The sequence below is a fragment of the Zingiber officinale genome, chromosome 3B (genome assembly GCF_018446385.1).
Source record: "Zingiber officinale cultivar Zhangliang chromosome 3B, Zo_v1.1, whole genome shotgun sequence".
NCBI lineage: Eukaryota > Viridiplantae > Streptophyta > Magnoliopsida > Zingiberales > Zingiberaceae > Zingiber > Zingiber officinale.
Window position 1 is genome coordinate 89,887,910 of NC_055991.1, and position 8,699 is coordinate 89,896,608.

Consider the following 8,699-nt stretch of genomic DNA (forward strand, 5'->3'; position numbering starts at 1 on the left):
TCATTATCATCTTTTATCGTATATTAATGATAATTCAACTGAGAAATGACTGAAATAGTTAAAACATCCCTTATCTTTCTAAGAGATTGTGGTCATGATCTTCGTAGACTCTTTGCTTCTCATACCCTTATAAGTACTTAGGTATGAGCATCATCCACAGCTTAAAATTTCTTTCCCTTTGTAATCTTTACTATACTTTCATTTTCATTGCACCCTATTGACTTAAGAATCAAAGGGGGGATAACTCTGTTGCCCTCTTAAGCTCATTCTAATGTGCGCCCAGTCAAACATCTCGCGGTGAGCCATACTTAACTCCAATCAACTCAAGCCTACATTGAGCCTCATTAAATAAATTGCTTGTTTGTTTTTTGATTAAAATAAACAAATAAATAGGAAAATTTTAAAATAGTTTTATGTTTTTTTTACGGTACTTAGGTAACTTTAGTTTTCGCATTCACAACTCATTGCCTAAACCCTTGCTAAAAATTATCATAAATTCTATACTAAGATTTCTAGTTGGGCTAAGACACAGTTGGACTGACTTTAATCTGACCCAACAGGCCTAAAATCACACCCTGAGTTATTTTGGTAAATTAGATTTAAAGAATTAATTACAAATATCAAAAGTTTAAGTTCAAAGACTAAGAAAAAAATATCTACTAAATGATAAAAAGGATTTAAATGAGTTTGCTTTAAGATGAAACAATAAAATTAATGGTTGTTAAACACTCTTAAAAATTGAGCTATTTATGAAAAAGTTTAGGCTAGAAATGTTTATTATATAAGATAATAACAAGTAAATCATTTAATGATTTTAATTTAATCTACTTGAAATAAAACAATAAGTATGATAATAACATTAGTTTTTATTGCCAATATTTAACTTTTACTAATAATTTATATGATCCCTTCTAAAATTGGTGAAAGTTGAACCATCGGTGAGATGAGTTTGAAGTTGATCGTAAGGAGACATTGAAGGAGAAAAAACCTCGAAAGAGGATCACCTACAAGATTGCAAGATAAAGGAGGAAGAAGAAGCATTAGCTGTTAGTATTAGCCCTAATACCAATTATGAGATGATTGTAAATAACTCCTTTTGTATCATATTTTATTATTAATAAAAGACAAAGTTGATTATTATATTTATTTCTATTGGAATGTATACTAAAAGCCTAGTTTTTTTAATAAACATTTACTTAAAAATAAAAATCATATTGGTCAATATCTACATTTATATGCTAAATGTAGTTGTTCAATTAATTTATATTGTAGATAACATGGTGTTTGGTGTCACACACAGAAAATTATGTTATCGGTTCTTTATGAATTATAAACAGTAGCTCACGACTAAGATGGAAAGGAACAAACCGTTGGAATAGTCATAGTGTAATTAGGTATTAGTTTATCTTGACTAATAAATTATACTAGTACACTCTAAGTGTATTGAGTAGGACCATTTAAGATAAGTTATTTTTATACTGACTTAATAAAAGAACAAGACCTTAGTTAATTATTATGGAAGTGTGTGCTCTTAATCCTAATATAATAACAAGCACATATATTTAGTATTTATTTCTTTGACTTATCAAAGGGTGAGATTTAGCTCGATAAATCAATAGGCCTGATAAGTTAGGAAATGATATTACTTATAGTGTGTGTTGTTGATTATAGAAGGAAATTGTGCCCTAGTAATCTAGGTTGATAATGTCCCCAAGAGGAGCTCATAAAGATTGTCATGTTAAACCCTGCAGGTGGACTTAGTCCGACACAACAATAAGGTTGAGTGGTACTACTCTTGGACTAAGATATTAATTAAAGAGAGTTGTCAGTAACTCATTTAATTAGTGGGCATTCGACATCTTAAACACAGGGAGATTAACACACTCATAATAAGAAGGAGCCCAAAACGTAATTTGGGATTGGTGCGGTAGTTCAATAATAATTCTTTAGTTGTATGAATTATTATTGATGAAATTAAGTTGGGTGTTCGGGGCGAACACGGGAAGCTTAATTTCATCGGGAGACCAAAACCAATTTCTCCTCTCAGTCCCTATCGTAACCTCTTATTTATAAAGTATTATACCCACCTATACCCACCTTTATACTCATCCTAATGGGGCCGGCCAAGCTAGGGGTCGGCCAAGACCAATAGGATGAGCTAAGTAGGTGGCCGACCAATGCTTGGAGCCCAAGCATGGTGTGGCCGGCCCTAAGAAAATTAAAAGAATTTTTATTTTTAAAATTTTCTTATGTGGATTCCATGGTTTTAAAAGAGAGTAAAATTTAAATCTTTCCTTTTATAACTTTCTACAAAAGATTGAGAAAAGATTTGATATCTTTCCTTATTTGTAGATTGAAAGGAAGATTTTAATTTTGATAAAACTTTCCTTTTTTTAACCATATTCATGATTTAAAAAGAGAGTTTAAAATTAAATATTTCCTTTTATAAGTTTCTACAAAAGATTAAGAAAAGATTTGATATCTTTCCTTATTTGTAAATTGTAAGGAGATTTTAATTTTAAAGATAACTTTTTATTTTGGAAATCATCCACATGTTTTAATATAGAAATTTTTAATTTATATATTTCCTTTTATAACCAACCATGAAGGGATAAATTATTAGAGAAATTTTTATTTTAAAATTTCCGGAAACAAATTAGGAAATTTTAATTCTTGTTAAAACTTTCCTTGTTTGAGATTATGAGGTGGCCGACCATATTGTTTTAAGAAAAGGAAATAAGTTTTAATTAATTAAATTTTCCTTTTCATGGCAAAGAAAATAAGGAAGATTTTATTTAATTTTTCCTTATTTGCCAAGACCAAGGATTATAAAAGAGGAGGTAGGGGTGGCTTCATGGCTAACTACTCTATTCTATTCTCCTCTTCTTTTCCTTGGTGGTGTGGCCGACCCTTCTAGTTCTCCCTTCTCCTTTTTCTTTCTTCTCCTTGGTCGAAACTCTTCATCCTTTGGAGTTTGGAAGGTGGCCGAATATTGCTTGGAGAAGAAGGAGAGAAAGGAGGCTTTGTTTCTTGCATCCCTTGGAGCTTGGTGATGGTAGTCGAACCTCTACATCCTTAGAGGAGTTTTTGGTGGCCGAAACTTGGTGAGGAAGAAGAAGGTCTTGGGTAGTTCTCATCTCGGTAGATTATTGCCCACACAACGCCCGAGATAGGAAGAGGAATACGGTAGAAGATCAAGAGGTCGTTGCGTACAAAGAAAGGTATAACTAGTCATTATTTTCCGCATCATACTAGTTATTCTTTGTATGAAATCCAAACACAAGAGGCATATGATTCTAGATTTTTGAATTATATATTCAAAGTTATGTTTTTTGTTTTTTTTTTGATCTTGTGATTCGATTGTTCTTTTTGGTTAAACCTAATGTTATTTTAGGAAATTAAATATTGAATTTCGTTAAGAGGCTTTGTCGAGGCAGTGGCGGATGCTCCCATACCCAAGAAGGTCATGTGCCTCGCCATGTTTGACCTGGGAGCTGATTTTCAAAATAAATATTTAATTGAATTTGTAACATAGGTAGATTTGGATCAATAGTGTTAAGTTCCGCTTGCGATCCAAGTCTAAACCATTAAGAACAACTAAGTTAAATTTGGAATCAATAATATTAAGTTCCGTTTGCGATTCCGAATTTAATTTCTAAATAACACAATAGGTTGTTAGGAAATGCTCGACACTTGTACAGAATTTTATACAGTGGAACCGGTATGATCTTCCTAGGACCAACCAACAATTTCAATTCAGTGCCAAATGAATAAGTATAATAATGTCCTAGAATAGAAGGTTCTAATCTACAACATATCAATTGGTTGAATTGATAGTGAGATATTGTAGATATACATAGAACACTACTCTGAACTATTCCTAGTCAAACATTAATATGCAAGGATAATATTAATACGTTGAGACTAGCATGTAGGTCAACGGATGACTTAATCTTACAAGTCATAGATATGAGATATCAGATTGACACATGATATATATTAGAGAATATATATTGAATGACCCACCATGAAAATGTTTCATGGATCGTTATATGCGTGTCATAAACATTCTCATGTGACTATTGGTATGAATAGTCCTTAGACCTGAAGTCACTACAGCTCCCTACATAAGGAGTTATGCACTTTTGTATCGACAAACGTCACCTGTAACAAGGTGGACTATAAAGTCGATTACTGGAATGCAATAAGTTATGCAGAGGGATGTGAGTGATATAAATGAGATTTATCCCTTTCATATAATAGAAGTAATATTTGTGGGTCCCTTTATTAGTAGGACACAAGAATGCATGACCATGCTCAAATGAGTCGTCAATACGCGATATTGAGCTTATTTGATTGAGTGTGTCTACTTAGAGATCAAGAAACATAAAGATTGATAAGAGGATAACACGTTCTATGCCTCATTAATCAATTTAAATATCAAAGATAGAAAGATTGAGTCATATAAGATAATAGATACAAAAAGGTTAGGTCGGATCTCGACATTCTCGTCACTTGGGTAGCAATGATGTATTGCTAGATGCTACTCATTGCTTATGTATCTAAAATGATTTTAGATACATTGCCAACGTTACGAGATCCTATTGGGTTATACACAAAGAACATGTTTATTTGGAGATGGATTATGAGATTAAGTTTAATCAGAATTATATACATTGAGTTAGACTCGAATGAATTCGGATTAGACTTATTGAGTAATGAGTTAGACTCATTGGTTTATTGGGTTAATGGCTTATTGTGTTAATGGTTAATCCAATATTCTAAATTCAACCCATTAAGATTAATGAATATTAATAGAGATTAATACATTATCGTTAATCAAAAGGAAGATCAAGAGACAAAAATATTTTTGTATTCATTAGATGAATACAAAAGCTATTTGTAAAAGTAACTTTTAGGTGAAGTAACCTTTTTTTGGTAAAGTAACCTTTTGGTGAAGTAACGTATTTAGTAAAGTAACTCTTTTGTGAAGTCATCTTATATAGATGAAGTGATCGTTTGGGTGATGTGATCTTCTTGGTTTTTGCTCTTCTTCCTTCTTCCACTCTTGGCCGAAACTTCTACAAGAGGTTGCTAGCACAACCTTTGGTTGTTTCTTTCTCCATTTTGTGAGTTCATGAGATGAACGGAGAACGTGTTCATGTGGATACCGTAGAGGTGCAGACGTGTTGATCGCACTGAGATCTACATCCTAAAGAAACGTTGCTGTCGGGATTGCGAAGGGCACGCAGCAAAGGTATATATTTTTTAACAAAACTTAGTATATGATTTCCTTTGCATGGATCTTATGGATAGGAACTTATTTTTTTGCTACGCTTTTTAGCGTGTTTAGCGCTATAGTTCCTTACAGTAGTATTAGAGCCACTTGCAAAGGCATATACTAAGTTGTAGTAGATTTTGATATGCGATATAGAAATGCATGAGATTTTATTATGATTTACATGATTATGAGTAAGATTTATGCCAACGGTCTAGGCTAAAGTTTTGTGGGTAGCGGGGCCTCGGGCATTATAGCAACTCATACAATGAGTATATAACTTCTGGGGCGCTGCCTCCTTGACCCCCGCCCGCTAACCGGCTAGCGGGACCGCCGTTGCTTTGCGACTCATAAGTCTTTGTTTAAATCATAGTAGATTTTATGTCATAAAATATTGTGAATATTATGTGACATGGTGCATGGTTATGGCCCTTAACCTCGATGTGATTGGATGTGTATTGTAATTCATAATACGGTCTGCGTGTCGTGTCTCTCCCTTTTCTTTCTTGTTGTAAATTTAGACTACCCTCGAATGTAACTCGAGGTTTCTTTAGGGTTTGTAATGTACAAATTAAAGAAGAACAAGTATATTGGACGACGGTGAAAAGGGATAAGGACAACAACACATGACGACCAAGGAAGCACTTGGAGAAGATGTTTTGACCTAGGTTGACCTTACGATCTTCTCATTGGCTTGAGAGGAACATAAAAAATGGGGACATAACCATGTCACGTTTATTTATGCATATATGTGATGTATGTCATGATATGTTATGATTGTATGAGATGCATATGTAGTTTAATCATAATTAGGTCTCTTTTAAATATGCCTACCAAAGTTTGGTACTCACTTCTAAGTCGATCAATTGTAGTTAGGTTTTGCTAAAACAAAGTGACTCGATTTATCTTGCTAGAGTGCGACAGGATAATTATGATATCCAACTATTAAACTTTGGATGTGACTCAACTAAGTTGAGAACTTAGAGGCATATCTCATATGTTGAAATTCAAATTATACTAGTCTTGGGCGATTAGCCAAAGCTAACTCAAGATGAGTTATAATGTGGATTTCATAAGATGGGCAAATGAACAAATAGTCTTGTTCACCCAATGATACAAGAGTTACATATGATGTAATTGGTAAACGTTACCTACCTATGTTATACTAAGTCTTGGGCGATTAACCAAGCTAACTCAAGATGAGGTATAATATGGATCTTGTCTCACATGAATGTCAACACGATTGGACTTGGAGCTAGTAGTGTGGGTAACACCACATCCATGACTTGCTCCTACCAAAGCTTTATAATTCAGCAGGAGAATCATTTAATCAAATGTCTAATTAAATAACCTAAATATGATACTTATTTCTGCATTTTATTATTGTAGATCACCATGTCGTCAAATATGTCGAATACTCTCTCTCTACGATCTGTCCTTGATAAGGACAAACTCAATGGAGCTAACTTCCTGGACTGGTATAGAAATCTGAGAATAATTCTCAAGCAAGAAAGAAAATTGTACATCCTAGAGTAGCCCATTCCTGAAGCACCCCCACGACTGCCACTAGAGCTGATAAGGATGATTATAAGAAGCATCAAGATGATGCATTAGATGTATCATGTCTTATGCTCGCCACCATGAACTCTGAGCTTCAAAAGCAACATGAGAACATGGATGCTTATGATATGGTTGAACATCTTAGACAACTATATCAAGGACAAGTAAGACATGAGAGATTTGAGATCTCCAAGGCTCTATTTCAATGCAGAATGCAAGAAGGAAGTCCCGTAGGGCCTTATGTGCTCAAAATAATCAGGTATATGGAGAACTTACAACGATTGGGATTTCCACTAGGACAAAAATTAGTCACTGACCTTATTTTGTAATCATTGCCTGAAAGTTATAGTCAATTTGTCATGAATTATAACATGAATGAAATTGACAAGTCATTGCTTGAGATGTTGAGCATGTTGAGAACTGCTGAACTCAACCTTAAGAAGGCAAAACCTATTACCATTTTGATGGTGCCAAAGGGCAAAGACAAGTGGAAGCCTAAAGGTAAGGGTAAGACCCAAGCCAAAGGCAAGGGCAAGACTCATGCATTGAAACCCAAAGGTGGGGTTACTAAGGAATGAACCTGCTTCTACTGTGGTGAAAACGGACACTGGAAGTGGAACTGCAAGTTGTACCTAGAGGAAGTGAAACGTAAGAGAAGTGAGACTTCTGACTCAAGTATAAATGTTATAGAAGTCAATCTATCTATTTCTTTTCATGGGTATTAGATACCGGGTGTGCATCCCACATTTATACTAATGTGCAGGGGTTGAGAAATAGTAGATCTTTGACAAAGGGCGAAGTAGACCTACGAGTAGGCAATGGTACAAGAGTTGCTGCTATAGTTGTCGGAATATATTCCTTATCTTTGCCCACTTGGCTTGTTTTAGAACTTGAAAAGTGTTGTTATGTGTCTGCCTTAACTAAGAACATCATCTCTGTTTCTTGTTTGGACAAGAAAGAATTCTCATTTGTAATAAAAGACAAATGTTGTTCCATTTATTTCAATGAAATATTCTATTGTAGTGCACATCTTGTGAATGGACTCTATGTTCTAGACTTTGACAACCCAATCTATAACATAAATACCAAACGGTTCAAGTCTAATGATTTGAACTAAATATATCTCTAGTATTGTCGCTTAGGTCACATAAATGAGAGTCGCATATCCCAACTCCATAAGGATGGACTTTTGGACTCATTTGATTTTGAATCATATAAGGTATGCGAATCTTATCTTCAAGGTAAGATGATAAAAACACCATTTAGTGGACATAGCGAAAGAGCTAATGACTTGTTAGGACTCATACATACTGATGTATGTGGCCCTTTCAAAATAGTAGCTAGAGGAGACTATCATTACTTCATTACTTTCACTAATGATATTAGTAGATATGACTACGTGTATTTGATGAGACATAAGTCAGAATCTTTTGAAAAGTTTAAAGAATTCAAGAATGAAGTGCAAAACCAACTTGGTAAGCGTATTAAGATGTTTTGATTAGATCGAGGTGGAGAATACCTTAGCCAAGAATTTCATGACCATCTCGTCGAGTGTGGAATCATATCTCAACTTACTCCACCTGGCACACCACAATGGAATGGTGTATCAGAAAGGAGAAATCGTACTTTATTGGATATGGTACGATCGATGATGAGTCAAACAGAACTTCCTACTTCCTTCTGGGGGCATGCTCTAGAGACAACCACTTTTACACTTAACCGCGTTCCATCTAAGGCTATCATAAAGACACCATATAAAATATGGACTGGGAAAAGTCTCAAGATGTCTTTCATGAAGATTTGGGGATGTGAAGCTTACGTTCGATGATAAATCTCAGATAAACTAGGATCCAAATTAGAC